The following is a 20,914-nucleotide window of genomic DNA, read 5'->3' on the forward strand; positions in this document are numbered from 1 at the left end:
TTCTTTTTGTTTGAGTCTTTCAGCTAACTCTGTTTACACAGTGACAGATCACTGCTTTCAGAACTCCCATTGTAGACAATGTATATGGTTACCCTTCTACTTTAGTTTGGTGAAATAACATGCCATTTCATCTATTTCCTCTGACTTTTCTTCAAATGGTTTACAACTTAATAAAATGTGGGATTTGCACAGGTTTTTCACAGGGAGATGGTTTTCTTTTCTCTCTCTTTTTCAAAACTTGGTTCAATCCCAGATCTCACAACGACTTTCACGAAACATAATAATGACAAAAGCAAATGGACAAAGTAGTTGTTTCCATTTTTGAAGATGAGAATGCACGTACAGGTAGTTACTAAAATTGCTTCAGGAAATAACGGAACTGGTAGCAAAAGTACTAAGGGAGCCTAGATTGGGTGCAGAGGGGGGTGCTTTGTGTATGTTTCAAAATTTTAAACAATGTCTAGAATATTTCACTTTCTAAACTGTTTAAGTATTTTTCAGTATTTTAAAGTGACTTCAATCATAAGTGCCAAACTTGAAAGCAATCAAGATATCCTTCGGAGAAGGGATAAATGAACTATGGTACATCCAAGCAATGGGATATTATTTAGTGATGAAAAGGAAAGTATCAAGTCATGAAAAGACATAGAAGGAACTTAAATGCATATTATTAAGTGAAAGAAAACAATCTTAAGAGACTCTATGCTGTATGAGTTCAACTATATGACACTCTGGAAAAGGCCAAATTATGGAGACGGCAAAGTCTGATGCTTGTCAGCTTTGAGGGGTGAAGGAAGAGAGGGCTGAAATGGGAGAAATTATAGAATTTTAGGGCACTGAAACTATTCTTATGGTACTATAATGGTATAAACATGTTATTGTACAGTCTTTCAGATCCATAGAATGTAGAACACCAAGAGTGAACCCCAGTGTAAACTATGTGCTCTGGATGATGGTGATGACCTGATGTAGGTTCATTGATTGTAGTGAATGCATCACTCTGGTGGGGATCTTGATGGCAGGAGTGTGAGTGAGTAAGTAAGTGAGTGAAAGTTGCTCAGTAATGTCTGACTCTTTGCGACCCCATGGGCTGTAGCCCGCCAGGCTCCTCTGTCCATGGAATTTTCCAGGCAAGAATACTGAGGTGGATCACCATTCCCTTCTCCAAGGAAACTTCCCAACCCAGGGATCAAACCTGGGTCTCCCACATCGCAGGCAGATTCTTTACCATCTGAGCCACCAGGGAAGTCCTGCTGATGGTGGGAGGGGTGAGCAACTGTGCAAATATAGGAGCAGAGAACATATGGGAACTCTCTGTACCTTTGTCTCAACTTTTAGTGAACCTAAAACTGCTCTAAAGTATAAATAAAAAAAGACTTTTTTGACTTCTTCAACCTAGCCATCTGTCTATTTGACTGAAGTTCCCCACATGCTGGCCTCTCTTTATGAGGGGTATGTTCTACTTCTTTGCACCATCTTTTTCTTCTCCAGGTCCCCTCACCATCGCGTACTGCCCCATCCCCTGACAGCACTTGCTCAGAGGAAGCTGAGTGTGGTGTTTACCTCTCATCCTGCCTCACCAGTCACTTCCCTATTTATTTCCCTCACATCATCATCTCTTCCTGAACTGATTTTTCCACCACCTCTGAAAATAACAGCTCATTAGAAAGTCATCAGAGATTGAGTGAGCAATTGAACATAATTACACAAAATTACATAGATCTGAAACACAACGCTACACTGTGTGTCTGAGTGTGTGAAGCTGAAGCCTCTGTCTTATACTCAGTACTGCTGAGGTCACCTCCACAGCCTGAAATGGGTGAAGGGAAGTGACCCCTCATTGAGATAAACTCAGAACCTCATTCTTTATAGCACACTGCCCTAGAAAGATGACTGTGTAAGTAACAGCAGTGGGATGTCTGCAGACTACATGCAGAAAATCAATGGACGGGAGAGAGATGCTATGAGAAAGCATGTTCAAAGTCTGGCTGATGGAGGCAGGGGCTGACAGACAATAAGGCTGGCTGACTTCTCCCCACGCAAAGCTCCCATAGAGCAGAAGAACCCACTGTCAGGGAGAACTATTGCATCTCCAAAGGTATTCTGCCAGGGTATTCTTGTAAACCAGGACCACTTAGAGGGTGATGAACCTCCTGGGTTTGCCCAGGACTGTCCAGGTTTTCGCACTGAAAGTGATGCATGCCAATTACTTTTCTGTCCCTGGGTGACTAGGACAGTAGTCACTGGAGACCACGCGATCTTAACACATGATAGAGAAGCAATGAAAGACCGATCTAAAAACTGGCAAACTTCTACAAAGCTCAATGACATTACCTTGATTTTGAAAAAGAGTATATAACATACACAGCATAAAACTTCTTAGTGGATGGATACCTATAACTGATATAGTAACTGGCAGTTTTCAGTGGCATGTTTAGAAGCAGAGGTACAAAAGCAGGAAAACCAAGGCAAAAAGAGTTTCTTAATGGAGAAGTTGGGAGGTAGGAGGAGGAGCTGAAGCTGTGGCTTTAAGGCTGGGTCACTGCATGAGAGGAGGACCAGAACTCCCCCTAAGCCTCAGCCTTGCCATCCCTCAATGTGACACCTCCTCTTTGCCCTGCTTTTTAAATGTTAACGATGACCATAAGATATGCATTTGGACAGACTTCCCAAACATGGACAAAGAAATCACCATAAAATATTTTTGGCATAGGGAAGCACACATTAGAAACAAAGGGCTTTAGGGTAAAAACAGACCATCTGCAGGGGGAAAAATATATATATATATATATATATATATATATATATATATATATACACACACATATATATATATATCTGTGTGTGTGTATATATATGTATATATGTGTGTGTGTATGTATATGTATATATATGTATATATATGTATATATATATATATATATATATGTATATATATATATAAAGCATGACTTTTCCCAAGAAGAACAGAAATGTAAATGATGGTAAATTTGTCTCACCTATGTTCTTCAAGGATGCTGAGTAAGTAAGTTTGAGGAAACAGTTCCGATTTCACATGGAAATAAGCTAGACTGAAGAGCAAAGCTGCTTTATTTATTCAGTGCATCTCCCACTACCCTCTTCCTCCTGACGCTTTTCTATCAGCATTTCAGGCTTTGCTTTGTCCTATTTTTGGGATCCTTGGGGATGGCACCGGGTACCTCCCCACACCACACCCAGCTCCACCTCCTACAGAACAGGGCATTTAGAACCACTTTCCTCTAAAAACAAACAAACAAACAAAAAAAGAACCACTTTCCTCCCTTCTGTAGGCCCGTCCTAATTACAGGGACTGCTGTGTGGATGACTTAGAGGTACCTGCCCATCAGGAGCTTGATGGGCATGCATCAACAGTCAGTGCATGTCTGGCTGTGTGCACTTGGCCCTCAGGGCTTCTTTAAGGGTAGGACCTAGAGCCTTTCTGTTGGCAGTGAAAGGAGGGGTGATACTAAAACCTTCCTAGGACCCAGAGAGAGAAATGGTCCCACAAGAGGGAAAAGGGGAAACTGCCCATAGCCTCTCTGTGTATGAGAAGCTCAGAAATGCACCTCCCCACTCCAGGTCTTCCTTATGAAGGACCATGCTTTGTCCTATGTGACTCACCTCCTTGGCCACATCTGTTTGGGCCTGAGCCTGGCCTGAGGGGAGGGCTGTGCTCTGGATGGCCTGTGAATAGAAGACGCATGGATCAATGACTTCTGAAGACTCTCAGCAGACCTGGGGCAGGTGGAAGCTGAAAAGCAGGGGGATGGAGGGCTGAAGAAGAAGATGCCCTAATACAGAGGGAAAAGAAGATGGCTGGCTTTGGCAGGAGGGGGAGGGGGAGAGAGAGAGAGAGAGAGAGAGAGAGAGAGAGAGAGACATAAAAGGTTGAGGCACCATAGGAGACTTGCAGCTCTGAAATATGCCAGGAACTGGACAAGGGGAGAGCCAACAGTGCTGCCATGAGCCCCACACTTCTTGAAGTTTTGTGCCTGACTTTAAAATGTATGAAACAACACTGTATCCATAATAGATACAAGCTTACTCCACTACAGAATTAGCATGAGAATTTACTTGACCTTAAGGAAACCAGAGATGTATTAAAAAGCAGAGCCATGACTTTGCCAACAAAAGTCCATCTAGTCAAAGCTATGGTTTTTCCAGTAGTCATGTATGGGTGTGAGCGTTGGACCATAAAGAAGTCTGAGTGCTGAAGAATTGATGCTTTTGACCTGTGGTGCTGGAGAAGACTCTTGAGAGTCCCTTGGATTGCAAGGAGATCAAACCAGTCATCCTAAAGGAATATTCATTGGAAAGACTGATGCTGAAGCTGAAGCTCCAATACTTTGGCCACCTGATGGGAAGAACTGACTCATTGGAAAACATCCTGATGCTGGGAAAGATTGTGGGCAGAAGAAGGGGGCAACAGAGGATGAGGTGGTTGGATAGCATCACCAACTCAATGGACATGAGTTTGAGCAAATTCAAGGAGATAATGAAGGACAGGGAAGCCTGATGTACTTCAGGCCATGGGGTTGCAAAGAACTGGACACGACTTAGTGACTGAACAGCAACAACAAGGAAATCAGTGTGCCTACATGGTGTACCATATTGACCTGGTTCCTTTCTGTGCTTCCTGAGTGGGTACCTGGAAGCTGGACGGGAGAGAGGCAGGGTTACAGAGCACTGGGAAGATGTTACTTTCCCTGAGCACATTACTCCAAGGTGGCGCCTTTTCAATAATACTTGAAGGTAATAATGTTACCAAAACTACAAGTACAGACACAGGTACTGTGTCCAAGGACTGTACTCTTCTCTGCCAACCAAGGCACAGCTTCTTCTCCCGGCCAGAGATGTTCTAGTGCCCAGGGATGCAGGGTATCTGTGTCTGGATGAGCCATGTGGCAAGTGAGGTGTGTATCACCTGAGAGTTTCCTAGCATCTCGGGCCGTTAGATGAGAAGGCACTGAAACTGGAGAACAGAACAAAGATAAGGTTCTACCCTTCTGAAGAGAAAAAGAAGTGGTCTGTAGGTACATGATAAACACTCTCAGTGGTCAGAGCAGGGTCCTAGGCCTTGGATCTGGCTCCAGATCACTCAGGTTTTCAGCCATTCGATGGACATCAATCCCCAAAAAAACAATGCTGAGATGTTGGTGTGTTATGGAGAAGTCTTAGGGCACTGTTGCCATAGAGATAAGTCCCATATGACTTATGGGACAGGATAAGTAACAGCAGGATAAATAACATATCAGATTTGGATAGGAATTATTTCCACAAAGCTCGATCACTGTCCCTACATGTGAATGACTTCTGAATTATCCACAACCATATGTTTGCCATCAGTCTTTTGAAGATGTCTTCAACATGTATAAAATCAGCAGCCTGATTTCTGCATCGTGGACAGGCTCCTGGCTCCACTTTACATTTTTTGTTACCATTACATTAAAAGGCAAGATTCAATGTTAAGAGATGGAAAACATTCCACCTCCTGCCAGTTCCACACATGCTTGTTCCCCTTGACACACACACACCTACAACCTTTCATGTAGATGTGTAAGCTTTATTGTTTTTCAGTCACTAAGTCGATTCCGACTCTTTGCAACCCTGTGGTCTGCAGCATACCTGGCTCCTCTGTCCAGGGGGATTCTCCAAGCGAGAATATTGGAGTGGGTCACCATGCCCTCCTCCAGGGGATCCTCCCAAACCAGGGATGGAACCCAAGTCTCTTGTGTCTCCTGCATTGGCAGGTGGATTCTTTAACACTAGCACCACCATGTAAATTTGACACACCAGCCAACAGGAGCTTCATGAAAAGAGGCACATAGATAAAACTAAAATGTGAGTTCTCAAGCTGAAAGTGTAGACACTGAAGTCCCAACTGAAACCGAGTTCTATTTCCCCTCTGCTAAATGGATCATTTAGCTTTCATCCCTTTCTCACTTCCACATATGTTACTATTGTCCTAAATTTCATGGTTCAGGGTTTTCCAATTAGCCTGCCGTAAGCATGTGCTTCAGGAGACAGCGCAGTTGCATTTGGCACCGTCGACTCTGGGAAACGGCGGCTCAGGAAGAGCCAGTCCTGTCTGGGAACGTTTCCTGAGAAGGTGGCAGGATGCCACAGCCCAGCATACGTTTCACACTTCATCACACAGAGAAGGGGAGAGATGAGAAGTAACAGGATGGAATCTTAATAACGTAATCGAGGGAATCCCACGTAAGCTGCTCTGCATTAAAAGATAGCAATAGCTGGGCCTGTGAGCCTCCGCTACACTTGAACAGCAGAAGGCTCTCTAGGTAAGTGCTGGTTCTCAGGCCTGAGTTCGTCACAGATTGGCTTTCCACCAAACTGCCCCCCGTCCAACACATTCTTCACTGCTCTAGGGTGATTTGAATTTACCATGGACTGGATTTAGCAAATTTATCTTCAGCTGAGTTCCAAATTATTTGCTGTTCCTTCTTTAGTCCAAGGCCTATGCATCATGTGGCACAGAATGCTTTTAAAACAAAATCACTGTTTGAAACATTCAGTGAGGTTGATGCCACATTTCTCTGGAAAAAAAGTCAGCTAAAGAGAAAAGAAAATCACATCACCACTAACACAGACATCTACTCATTTGTTTATCCATTCATTCATCAAGAATTCTGTCACTCACTCAAGCTTTCATCCATTCATTTACTCATTATGTCTTTCATGGGAGTATTCACTCATTTATTAACTCAGTTATCCCTTCATGTATTTGTCAATTTACTTGTTTACTCATTCATTTAAGTGATATGCATCACAGCTCTGGACTGTTGCTGAAGCTGAAGCTCCAGTACTTTGGCCACCTGATGTGAAGAGCCAACTCATTGGAAAAGTCCCTGATGCTGGGAAAGATTTTGAAAGCAAAAGGAGAAGAGAAAGCACAGAGGATGAGATGGTTAAATGGCATCACCGACTCAATGGACATGAATTTCAGCAAACTCCAGAAGATAGTGAAGGACAGGGAAGCCTTGCATGCTGCAGTCCATGGAGTCAAAAAGAGTCAGGGGCAGCTTAGCAACTGCACAACGATCATATCACAGTGTTACCTAGTGGGGAAATGAGCACAGTCATGCTCTCCTTGCATCTCTATAGGCATCTCTCTCTGTCCTTTTAAATGCATTTCTCTCTAATATAAAATCACACTATGAAGAATATTTAAAAACACTGATCCAAAATGACAGTTGGTTTATCTAAATGCTACATTTCTGCCCACCCTTCTGAAAAGCTTACAGACATTTTTGATGGAACAAATTCTTAATGGAACAGAAGTTTCCTCCCCCAAACAACCTCTGAAAACATACTCTCCATCATGAAGATTGAACTCACAATACTTTTTCCAATTCATATTAAAATTAATTTTGCATAATAAATGTGTCTGGGAAATTCTGAATATACATTTTGTTTAAATGAAATGCTGTTTGTAATTTAATATTGTTAATTAGATTCCTTAAAAAAAATTGCAAATAGAACTGCCATATGACCCAGCAATCCCACTGCTGGGCATACACACTGAGGAAACCAGAATTGAAAGAGACACATGTACCCCAATGTTCATCGCAGCACTGTTTATAATAGCTAGGACATGGAAACAACCTAGATGTCCGTCAGCAGATGAATGGATAAGAAAGCTGTGGTACATATATACAATGGAATATTACTCAGCCGTTAAAAAGAATACATTTGAATCAGTTCTGTTGAGATGGATGAAACCGGAGCCGATTATACAGAGTGAAGTAAGCCAGCAAGAAAAACATCAATATAGTATACTAACACATATATATGGAATTTAGAAAGATGGCAATGATGACCCTGTATGCAAGACAGCAAAAAAGATACAGATGTGTATAGCGGACTTTGGGACTCAGAGGGAGAGGGAGAGGGTGGGATGATTTGGGAGAATGGCATTGAAACATGTATACTATCATGTAAGAATCGAATCACCAGTCTATGTCTGATGCAGGATACAGCATGCTTGGGGCTGGTGCATGGGGATGACCCAGAGGGATGTTGTGGGGAGGGAGGTGGGAGGGGGGTTCATGTTGGGATCACATGTACACCCATGGGGGATTCAGGTCAATGTATGTCAAAACCAATTTAAAAATAAATTAAAAATAAACAAAAAAATAAAATAAAATAAGATTGCAATTACAATAGAAAACTCATGTTCCTCCCTAGATGTTGTTATTTCTCTAGAAGCTTTGCAAAGCTGGGACCCTATATTTACGAGATAATACTGAAAGATGTTCACTTCTGAAGTTCTTTGCTGAGCATCTCTTTATGGCACAGAGGGAGGATGGGCTCAGGTGTGGGTTGATGTCCCCATTCCAAATGAATAAGCATCTTTCCTTCCGTGAGGAGAAATTCTCTCAATACAAATAAAACAGAGGGAGGGCTGTTATTCTGAAGGGCACAGGGCTATCGGAAGGGCGACATTAAGACATTCATAGGTCTTTCCTCCATAAAAATTGCTTAAAATTATGTTTTATGACTAGAAATATAAAGACAAATGAAATCTGGACGGGATTGTTTTCATTTTTTTCTTCTGATTTGAAGAGCCACTAAAACATCTTCACGGGCTTTTAAAATGATTGTGGCCCTAGATACTGTGCCTGTTATACTAGGGGTAAATTGGCCCTGGCTTTGGGGTCACTCATGCGAGGATCCTGATATTTCAGCACCCATTGACTACACTCACTTTGCACACGCCAGCTCACTTCTTAACGGCCACGTGTTCATTGCTAAGACATAACTAGGACTCCTGTTTCTACTCTTCCTACTCCCATCAAATTACAAGAAAAACAGAGTCTGCTGTGGAGTGACAAGTCCACAGAATTCTCTCCTCAGTTTCTCTTAACATTGAACCAGAGAACTCAGACTAAGTCTCAAGAAATAGGAGCCAGTTTCACCAGTTACCCGTCATGAACTAGGCTACACCAAACAGGACCCACTTTAAGGAATGGATCAAGTAGGATATTTTTTGTCTCTTACAATAACTCTCACTTTACATCACACTCCACAACTCCCCAGCCCTATCTTAATTATCACTTTAGCATACTTTGTGACTGACTTTTTATGTCCATCATCTCTCTTCTCACTGGAACATTAGCTCTACAAGGGCAAGCGTTAGTATGTTCTGATTACTACTGTATCACTATTCCTGGACACATTAGGGTCAGGTATGAATATTACTTGTTGAATTGACTTGAAAATGATCAGAAACACTGGTATGAAAAACATTAAAATTCAGCCTTTGGGATATTTTTGGTTACTTTCTAAGAGAATTTTTTTTCTCTTAAAGACTATACCTCTTGATCTAGTATTGTTCCTGAACCCTGGTCTGGCTGCTTATGGCTCAAAAAGCTGATACTTGAGAGGCAAGTGTTGGTAGAAAGGAAAAGTAGCTTTACTCTGGAGGCTGGCCACTGGGAGAGAAGGTGGACTCATGTCCAAAGTCCACTTTCCCTCTGCCATCAGTGGGCAAGAGCTTTTCAAGGAGTGTTTCAGGGGGTATAGGCAGAGAGAGGTGGGCTACATGCAGAAACAGCACAGTCATCTCTGACAGTCATCTTGAAATTGGTCATCAGTGGTCTGACCAGCGTCACCTTGATTGTTCTCAGTACAGTTAGTTCCAGGGTCGGTTTGTTCCCATTTCTTCAAAGCCATTTCTTGGAATTGTGGCAGCTTGTATCATGGCCACCGTCTGGCCATCATGCAGTTAACTTTTTCCACCTGGTGGGGGTTTCAGTCTCTCTAAGACAGCTCAGAGGCCTTGGCTCAGGAAATTATCTGTAGCCCTTGAGGAGCAACTAAAGGTCCTTGACCTGGCTTAATGACTGAACTATTATTATTCTGCACTGTTCGCTTTTCCTTTGTTTCTGCATCTTCTTATATCTCTGATTAACCTTATCCTTTGGATAAAGTCTTTCTCCAGATAAAAGGCAATCAGAGGACAAGGCAGGGAGCGAGGCTTCTGTCCTGAATGCCCCACAAGGTCCTGCTCTGTTTCCATATTCCTGGTAGTGCTGCCTAATATTTTTTTCTGTTTGGTCATCTCTTCCACTTCTCATGTATAAACTATTTTTGACTAAAGCATTCAGCAATGGATATAGAATGTATGTGTACCACCTGCTTCTTTCCCTTTCCAGTTATTCTTTATGTGCCAGAATGTTTTATCTAAATTTTATTCCAATCAGATACTTTCTCATCAAGTAATATGAGCAGAGAGACCATATTAGCAAAGTTACTGAGCTAATTTTATTAAGGCACAAAGTGTTTTAGGATATGATTCACATTTTCTTTTTAAAGATTGGCTGGTCTACTTGAAAAAAAGCCAATGAATTTAGAGTCACCATTCCCAACATTCTGAATGTACAAACTCTCCCATTTCCTAAAAATGGGGGCTTATCCCAGGTTTTAGGGAATCCTTTTTTGTCCTCATAGACCACTCTACCACACAGATCCTCCAGGCTATATTAGAAAGATGCTTATGGTAATTATAGGTGAAGACATGGAAAAGGAAAACAGCGATAGCAATCCTAGTTTCTTCCTTACAGAATATAAACTAATTTCCACAGGAAGGGAAGGAGAGGGTGGGACAAACTGAGAGAGAAGCATTGACATATATTACACTACCATTTGTAAAACACAGATCCATTGGGAAGCTGCTGTATAGCACAGAGAGCTCATCTCCAGGCTCTGTGATGACCTACAGGGGTGGGATGGAGGGGTAGGAGGTGGGAGGCAGGTTCAAGAGGGGGGAGATGTATGTATGTGAATGCTAAGTCACCTCAGTCAGGCCCAGCTCTTTGTGACTTCGTGGACTATAGCCCACCAGGCTCCTCTGTCCATGGGATTCTCCAGGAAAGAATACTGGAGTGGGTTGCCATGCCCTCCTCCAGAGGATTGTCCCTATCCAGGGATCAAACCCATGTCTCCTGCATTTGCAGGTAGGTTATTTACCACTAGTACCACCTGGGAAACCTGAATATATGTACATGTTTAGCTGATTCACTTTGTTGTACAGCAGACACTAACTCAACATTGTAAAGCAATTAGACACCAATAATAAAATAAATAAAATTTAAAAATGAAAAATGCTATTGTATTGTTTTTTATTATAAAATTAATATATTTGCATTGTAAAAACTTTCGTAAATACAGAAAGGTAGTGGGGAAAAAAGGACTGTGACCAAATAACCTTATCTTGCCAAACAAAATGTCTTCTGTGAAAATTTTGATGTATCCCCTGAAGACTGCTGGGGTGCAATGAGCAGAATGATCTGAGAGGGGCCCCAGTTCACTCAGGGCAACCTGGGCAGTGGGCCAGCTGGAAGCAGCCCCCTTTCTGTGAGCATAAGGGCTGCATTTGAGGGAGGCTTCTCACCCTGACAGAAGGGGCTTCCCGTGGGCCTGGGAGTCTCCAGGTGCTGGGGAGCTGGGTCTCTCAGAAAATCCCAGAAGCAGCTGACACCTGAACCCAGACTGAATATTTAATCCCCTGTTTAGTAGGGTTCCTCTCAGACTTATAAGAAAGGAACATTGTGATACACGGAAAGGTTGCTTGAATGACAGACCCGGGCACTGTCGAGGACACCCAGCCTGCATTTCTGTGGGATGATTAACAGTTAGGAACCCTTTCATTTTCTCACTTGCATCTATTTTCTTCCTTAATATTTACTCCTTACTACATACTGTACTGCCTTGTAGAATATGCCCAACCCTTTGTGACCCCATGGACTGTGGCACGCCAGGCTTCTCTGTTCTTCACTATCACCTGGAGTTTGCTGAAACTCAAGTCCATTGAGTCAGTGATGCCCTTCAGCCATCTTATCCTCTGTTGCCCCCTCCTTCTTCTGCCCTCAATCTTGCCCAGCATCAGGGTCATTTCCATTAATCAGCTCTTTGCATCAGGTGACCGAAGTACTGGAGCTTCAGCTTCAGCCTCAGGATATGCCCTTACCTACTGTGATAGCCAGTTTTACGTGTCAACCTAGAGCTAGGTGTAGCACCCAGACACTCAGTCAAACACCACTGCAGCTGTTGCTGTGAAGGTCATTTTATACATGTGATGAACACCCACAACCAATTGACTTTAAGTAAAAGAGATTACCCCAGATAATCTGGGTAAGCACCATCTAGACAGATGAAAGAACTTACAGCTGAAAAGAGCGTTCCCTGAAAATGAAATCCTGCCCTGCCCCAGAGCATCCACCCTGTCCTGGTGGCTTGTCTTATGGATTTCAGTCTCACCACAACTGCATAATCGTGTGAGCTAATCCCTTGAAATCCATCTCTGTCATCTATCCATCTATCTCTGACTGGTTCTGTTTCTCTAGTGGACCCTCACTGATAATTCACCTTGAACCAGAGCTATATAACTTCATTTCCAAACTTAAGTATGAGAAATTATCTATTTAGGTAAGGTTTATAGAATTGGGGGATTTTTCTTCCAATATTTATTTGCTTCTTCTTTTCTTTTGTTTTTCTTATTGAAGTATAGTTGATTTACAATATTGTGTTAGTTTCAGGAGTAGAGCAAAGAGAGTCAAATGTATATACGTGTGTGTGTGTGTGTGTGTGTATGTGTATATATATATATATCTTTTTCAGATTATTTTCCCTTATAGATTACTACAAAATATCAAATACAGTTCAATTATATAGCTCTGATGCTATACAGTAGGTACTTGCTGGTTTTCTATTTGACTGGGATGCCGTCTATGGGGTTGCACAAAGTCAGACACGACTGAAGCAACTTAGCAGCAGCAGCAGCAGCAGTGTGTATATGTTAATCCCAGACCTCTAATTTATCCCTCCCCCACTTTCCCCTTTGGTAACCATAAGTTTGTTTTCTGTATCTGTGGGTCAATTAAAAATATGGAACACCTCACAAACTTGTGTGTCATCCTTGTGCAGGAGCTGTGCAAATAGTCTCCGTATTGTTCCAATTTTAGTATATGTGCTGCCAAAGCAAGCAGGCTTCTTTGTTTTTTATGCCTCCTTTTTCCCCCCAAATTGCATTTAAGATATCAATATAGGAAGATGTCATAAATGTAAATATAATACTAATAATATAGAATATTTGTTTATTAATATGTAATTAATAAAAACAAAAAGGGAAATTTATGGTAGGAAATTAAGAAGGCAAGAATATATTTAGCAATATAGTAAATGCTGAAAGCTGGGAGAAGAACAGGAGGACTGAGATGAATCCCTACAAAATCCCTGGACATTCACCAAGTACAAAGGCTGAGAAGGCCATACCCTAAGGCAGAAAGAGATGCCCTAGGTGCATAAAGCTACGAATGGGTCTAGAGAGCAAAGAGAATGCACCAGAAACTCAAAATGCTGGCAGGCAGGCTGCAAAGCAGAAACAGCATTGCCATGGTTTGGAAAGCTCGTAGCTGGCCTTGTGATGCACAAAGAGATCTAAAGAGTCTGACTGGTGCTCAGACCCCAAGCCTTCTGAAGGCAAAGTCCCAACCCCACCTCCACAATGTGTAAAATTCAGTGGTGAACTGAGTCTAACTTAAAATTCTAACTTCACAACAGAGTCCAGGGACAGCTCAGCTACCCATTAGATTAACTCAGTCTCAAACCATCAAATTCATGGGGCATGTCCCTCTCAGGAGGTGGACATGCCTTATCCCATCACAATGTTCAGTGTAAAAAACAAAAACAAACAAACAAACAAAAAACACAAGATACACAAAGAAGTGAGAAAAGAGGACTATATTTAAAAGAGGAAACAGTTCATAGAAACAAATATGGCAATGACTCAGATGTTAGAATTATCACTCAGGGATTCCAAAGAATTTATGATGAAAGATCTAGAGGAAGATGTGGATTACAAGTATAAGCAGATAAAGACTTTCCACATAAGTGGAAACAGTAAAAAAAGAAAATGAAATGGAACTATCATGACGGAATTATGTGATGTCAGAGGGGAAAATGCAGTTGATGAGCTTATTAGCAGACTGGACAGAGAAAAGAATCAGAGAAATCAAAGGCAAGTCAATAGACACTATATTGATAATAGAATAGCAAATAAAAAAGTAAAAAAAAAAAACCAAAATACCCAAGACATATAATATATGATCAAAACATATAAATAATTGAAATCCCCAAAGGGGAGAAGAAAGATATAGGATAAAAATTATTTTAAGACACAAGTTACTAAATTTGAAATTGATGGAATATGTCAATATACATATCCAAGAAGCTCAGCAAACGACATGATAAGCCTTTAAAAAGTAATTTAAAAGTCACACCTACAGCATCAGAGGCAAACTGCTAAAAACCAAAACTGGAAAGAAAACCTTAAATAGCCAAAAATAAACAAAACAACAACAAAAAAACCCAGCCAGGTCATATGTAAGGAAAGCATGAAAAGAGTGAAGACTGAATTCCTCAGTGTGAAATAAAGTTTTCAAAAATACAATTTAAAAAAAGCTGTTTATATAAAATTTTATATCTTACCAAAGTTTACATCAAAAATGGAAGCTAGATTAAGACAATTTCAGTCAAAGGAAACTTCAGATTTTGTAGCCAGAAAATCTGTAGTATAAGAAATGCTTCATTTGCTATTATTTTCTCCCATTCCAAAGGCTGTCTTTTGACCTTGCTTATAGTCTACTTTGTTGTGCAGAAGCTTTTAACTTTAATTAGGTCCCATGTGTTTATTTTTGCTTTTATTTCCAGTATTCTGGGAGGTGGGTTATAGAGGATCCTGCTGTGATTTATGTCATAGAGTGTTTTGCCTATGTTCTCCTCTAGGAGTTTTATAGTTTCTGGTCTTATGTTTAGATCTTTAATCCATTTGAGTTTATTTTTCTGTATGGTGTTAGAAAGTGATCAAGTTTCATTCTTTTACAAGTGGTTTGCCAGTTTTCCAAGCACCACTTATTAAAGAGATTGTCTTTAATCCATTGTATATTCTTGCCTCCTTTGTTGAAGATAAGGTGTCCAGAGGTGTATGGATTTATTTCTGGGCTTCCTATTTTGTTCCATTGATCTATAATTCTGTCTTGGTAACTATGGCTTTGTAGTAGAGCCTGAAGTCAGGCAGGTTGATTCCTCCAGTTCCATTCTTCTTTGTCAAGATTGCTTTGGCTATTCGAGGTTTTTTTTTATTTTCATACAAATTATGAAATTATTTATTCTAGCTCTGTGAAAAATACCACTGGTAGCTTGATAGGGATTGTACTGAATCTATAGATTGCTTTGGGTAGTGTACTCATTTTCACTATATTGATTCTTCTGATCCATGAACATGGTATATTTCTCCATCTATTAGTGTCCTCTTTGATTTCTTTCACCAGTGTTTTATAGTTTTCTAAATATAGGTCTTTAGTTTCTTTAGGTAGATATATTCCTAAGTATTTTATTCTTTTTGCTGCAATCGTGAATGGAATTATTCCCTTAATTCCTTTTTCTACTTTCTCATTATTAGTGTATAGGAATGCAAGGGATTTCTGTGTGTTGATTTTATATCCTGCAACTTTACTATATTCATTGATTAGCTCTAGTAATTTTCTGGTGGAGTCTTTAGGGTTTGGTTTGGGAGAAAATAATAGCAAATGAAGCAACTGACAAACAACTAATCTCAAAAATATACAAGCAACTCCTGCAGCTCAATTCCAGAAAAATAAATGACCCAATCAAAAAAATGGGCCAAAGAACTAAATAGACATTTCTCCAAAGAAGACATACAGATGGCTAACAAACACATGAAAAGATGCTCAACATCACTCATTATTAGAGAAATGCAAATCAAAACCACAATGAGGTACCACTTCACACCAGTCAGAATGGCTGTGATCCAAAAATCTGCAAGCAATAAATGCTGGAGAAGGTGTGGAGAAAAGGGAACCCTCTTATATTGTTGGTGGGAATGCAAACTAGTACAGCCACTATGGAGAACAGTGTGGAGATTCCTTAAAAAACTAGAAATAGAACTACCTTATGACCCAGCAGTCCCACTTCTGGGCATATACACCGAGGAAACCAGAATTGAAAGAGACACATGTACCCCAATGTTCATCGCAGCACTGTTTATAATAGCCAGGACATGGAAGCAACCTAGCTGTCCATCAGCAGATGAATGGATAAGAAGGCTGTGGTACATATACACAATGGAGTATTACTCAGCCATTGAAAAGAATACATTTGAATCAGTTCTAATGAGGTAGATGAAACTGGAGCCGATTATACAGAGTGAAGTAAGCCAGAAAGAAAAACACCAATACAGTATACTAATGCATATATACAGAATTTAGAAAGATGGTAACAATAACCCTGTATGTGAGACAGCAAAAGAGACATAGATGTATAGAACAGTCTTTTGGACTCTGTGGGAAAGGGAGAGGGTGGGATGATTTGCGAGAATGGCATTGAAACATGTATAGTATCATATAAGAAACGAATCGCCAGTCTAGGTTCGATGCAGGATACTGGATGTTTGGGACTGGTGCACTGGAATGACCCAGATGGATGGTATGAGGAGGGAGGGGGGAGCGGGGTTCAGGACTGGGAACACGTGTACACCCATGGGGGATTCATGTTGATGTATGGCAAACCCAATACAATACTGTAAAGTAATTAGCCTCCAATTAAAATAAATAAATTTAAATTTAAAAAATAAATAAAATAAAACTTAAAATAGAAAAAAAAAAGAAATGCTAAAAGAATTTCTTCAGGGAACAATATACAATTTCAGAAAAAAGTTCAAGTCTGCAGAAGGAAAAAAAAACACAGAAAACCATAGAAAGTGAAATATATGGGTAAAAATAAGAGATTTATTTATTTTTAATATGTACATATTTTTGTGTACAGACACATATCTATGCTTATGTAATACATATATAACAAATACTGATTTAGGCTACATTCATTCAAAGCAGAGGAATAAAGAGCACAGGAGTAGGAGCGGAATAAGTAGAATTATGTATATAATCACGGCATCCCTACATCTTGCAAAGAGTTTGATGGCATAATTGGAAATTGAACTGTGGCAAGTTAAAGATACATATTGTAATTTCTAGTGACACTCAAAATAATACAAAAATGTATACTTAAAGAGTTAATAGAAATTAAATAATTACTTGGTCACCTAAAATAAGGCAGGATATTAAAAAGAGAAACATATATCAAGATGAAAGATCTAAATACAAGCTATGTTGATGATGACATTAAATATGAATAGACTAAATACCACTTAAAGAATAGATAAATAAGGGCTTCCCTGGTGGCTCAGACAGTAAAGAATCAGCCTGCAATGAAGGAGACATGGGTTCAACCCCTAAGTCAGGAAGACCCCCTGAGATGGGAATGGCTACACACTCTAGTATTCTTGCCTAGAGAATTCTATGGCACATGTTTTGAACCTGTGTCCCTTGCGTTTGTTGGAGAAGATTCTTGGGAGTCCCTTATACTGCAAGGAGATCAGACCAGTCAATCCTAAAGGAAATCAGTCCTGAATATTCATTGGAAGGACTAATGCTGAAGCTGAAGCTCCAATACTTTGGCCACGTGATAGGAAGAACTGACTCATTGGAAAAGATGCTGATGCTGGGAAAGGTTGAAGGCAGGAGGAGAAGGAGATGACAGAGGACAAGATGGTTGGATGACATTACCAGCCTGATGGACATGAGTTTGAGCAAGCTCTAGGAGTTGGTGATGGACAGAGAAGCCTGGCGTGCTGCAGCCCACGGGGTGACAAAAAGTCGGACATGACTGAGAGACTGAACTGAATCCCTGCATTTGCAGGTGGGTTCTTAAGCACTGGGCTCCCAGGGAAGTTCTCCTTCAGACTTTATCTCTTCAAATGATTGCCTCTCCAACTGTCTTCTTCCAGAATTCTGATTTAAAATGCCTTTTTTTTTCTTTTCTCTATTTCTTTTAACTTCTCTGTTCTCTCTACAACTTGGAGCTCCCTCACCACCCTGATCACCGTATTTTCACTCTTGTACCAAATAAGAGTCCTAGAATCCTCTAAAAACTGAGAACAGAAAATCCTCTAAGACTGACCCCAAACAAACAACAAACAAACAAACCTCAGACTAGACATAGAAGAAAGAGGAAGAGTGAAGAAAAAGCTGAGATGATGAATCACCCAAAATGCAACACAGAGAAGTAGTAGAAGCTATAACTTCCACACCAATAGAAGAAATGGAGGCAGCACTAGCAATCAAACAAACAGCAGGAAAGCTCGATAGGGCAGAAGATGAATCAACAACACTGATAAAAGGAAAACACCAAATATGCCAGAAATTCAAGGAAATATAAATGTGCTTAAATGACCTACTAAAAATAAACAATGGTGTATTTTTTAAAAATGTCTTGTGGAATGTAGCTACAGTGCTCATTTGAGAGAAGTTTATGCTTGAAATGCATTTCCTTTTAAAAGAGAGAAGGATTGGAAACAAGTCAGCCAAAAATCAATTCCATAAACTAGAAGAATGAAGTAAACTTAAAGAAATTGGAAAGAAGACACGAAATACAAAACAAAAAAGTAAAATGAAATGGAAGTTATATTACTAAAAAGACCAATCCTATAGGGAAAAAAATCTCAACAAGTACAAATAATAAACAGGAATGAGGAAGAAGACAAGACTATGGCTAAACTGAGTTCTTTTTTTATTGATAGTCTTTTTATTTTTAATTCTGATGGTCTGTGAAATATTTTATTACATTCTGCCTGCGTGTGTGTATTAAGTTGCTTCAGTCATGTCCGACTCTTTGTGACCCTATGGACTGTAACCTACCAGGCTCCTCGTCCGTGGGATTCTCCAGGGAAAAATAATGGAATGGGTTCCTATGCCCTTCTCCAGGGGATCTTCCCAACCCAGGGATCAAACTCGAGTCTTCTGCATTGGTAGGCAGGTTCTTTACCACTAGCACCATCTGGGAAGCCCCATATTGCATTCTATAGTGGTTTAAATTACAGTGTTTCTAATATTAATAATACTGAGTACATGCTCTTGTCCCTGATGTCCCTGAACATATCTCTCCTATAGTGTTCACTCAGAATTTTGGTATTTTCTTTGATGTACTTTTTTAACAACTTCATTTTTTTAGTTTTCATTTAATTTTTTAAATTTTATTGCAGTATAGTTGATTTACAATGTTGTGCTTAATTTCTGCTATATAGCAAAGTGACTAAGCTATACAGAAACACTCTTTTTCATATTCTTCTCCATTATGCTTTATCACAGGATATTGAATATAGTTGCTTGTGACCTCATTGCTTATCCATCCATTATATAATAGTTTGCATCTGCTAATCCCAAAGTTCTAGTCCTTTTAAATCGTAAGAGAATCCTTTAAATGAAGAAGGCAACACTTTGGTCTTTTCTTAAAGCTCAAGGTGGGCCCTGCAGCCTACTGGGGTGAGGACAGAAAGTCTAGTGTTCCTCAACACCCAGAGGGCACTTTCTGCTAGATACGGGCACTGCTACTGCTCAAAGCCAACTAGGTTATGGGACTTCATGTCAAGCTCTGAGCCAGAAGCGCCTACATAGCAGCTGTTTATATCTTTCCTCTTTCAGCAGGGAGGCTGTCATCCCTGTATTACAGGTGTGGAAACAGATGCTCGAGGACCTCAAATAGCACAGTCACGATTGCCCACCTAATTAGTGGGGAAACTGTGTCTCAAACTCAGGTACCAGTTCAAAACTTATCCTAAAACTGCAGCTACTTTCGTGGTTTCCCCCACGTGTGTGTGCGGGGGAGCTGGAATGAGGAGAGAGACATGAAGAAGTGGCAGATCACCATTTAAGCTTCCCTTCACTCTTTCCAAAAGGTGAATTTCTAGCTTTGTCCACCTGGCATGGGATATTTTCCTGGTATTAAATGGGCCCCCTTAGCACTGGAGCATTCAGGTTTCACACACAGATTTCACCTTGAAACATATGGAAAGATATTCAAATTGGTAATTCATAGCTAATACTAAATTAGTTTCATTCTCTGTTAAAGCTTAACAATGACCTTTTCCTATTAGTAAAATGTATTTCTTTTAATTTTTCCTTTAAAAATATAAACTAGTAACTCAAGTATATATTTCACTTTCAAAGTCACATTTATTTGATTTGCTTCTTATTTTTAATTCCCTGATCCCATATGCTTGCATGATTAACAAATACTACTGAAATGTGTTTGGATCACAAGGTAATTACTTTAGATAAATGTCATTCTGTGGCTTAGGATTATGGTCATAATTCCTGTTTTTAATGGTACCTGTTTAAGCCCTCCTTGGATTGGCTTGATAGTCTTGGGGATTATATGTAATAAAAACTCACAAAGTAACTCATTCAAAAGCCAGTTCCGATGTGTATATCCCTATGGCTGAGTTCATATCTAAATCAAAATCTTTATATCAAGTATCAGTGAAAAGAGATGAACCAGCATGCAAAATTGAGCTTAAATAATGAGAATGTTATTCAAAAAGGAGACATCAAAATGCACTTAAATCAAATGTGTTCACATGACTGTCAGCTTATAGGTATTTTTAAGAGCCAAAATATAGAACACACAAAGTATAAAAGACACAAAGAAACATATACTCTCTCTGTTGCATGCACACTTCAGATTCAGAAACCAAGCTAATATTTCCAGCAAGAAGGAGCAAGAATGAAACACTGCTAGGTTATATGTCATAAACATACCTGTAGTGCACATATAACCTCAGTAACAATACCCAGACAGTATTAAAATGCACCACTGAGCACAGGAGAGAGAGCAATGTGGAAAACAGATATGGAACACATAATGAATATTTCAGAGATTTCCAGTCATTGGGATTCTGCACACGTCTCCTGTACCTAAAGATAAGATCCGCAGAAAATGAAACTCTGGTTAGATAACA

General features: G+C 40.1%; 1 protein-coding gene and 1 non-coding gene across 2 annotated transcripts in view; both read right to left on the bottom strand.

Annotated features, from left to right (window-relative positions):
• DSCAM (DS cell adhesion molecule) overlaps positions 1-20,914 on the bottom strand; it is an 827,097-nt gene that overhangs the window by 512,235 nt on the left and 293,948 nt on the right. The window lies entirely within an intron of this gene.
• LOC114111146 (U6 spliceosomal RNA) lies at positions 12,922-13,024 on the bottom strand. The gene has a single exon (XR_003587250.1). It is a non-coding gene; the product is annotated as a U6 spliceosomal RNA (small nuclear RNA).

The sequence above is a fragment of the Ovis aries genome, chromosome 1, assembly GCF_016772045.2.
Source record: "Ovis aries strain OAR_USU_Benz2616 breed Rambouillet chromosome 1, ARS-UI_Ramb_v3.0, whole genome shotgun sequence".
Classification (NCBI taxonomy): Eukaryota; Metazoa; Chordata; class Mammalia; order Artiodactyla; family Bovidae; genus Ovis; species Ovis aries.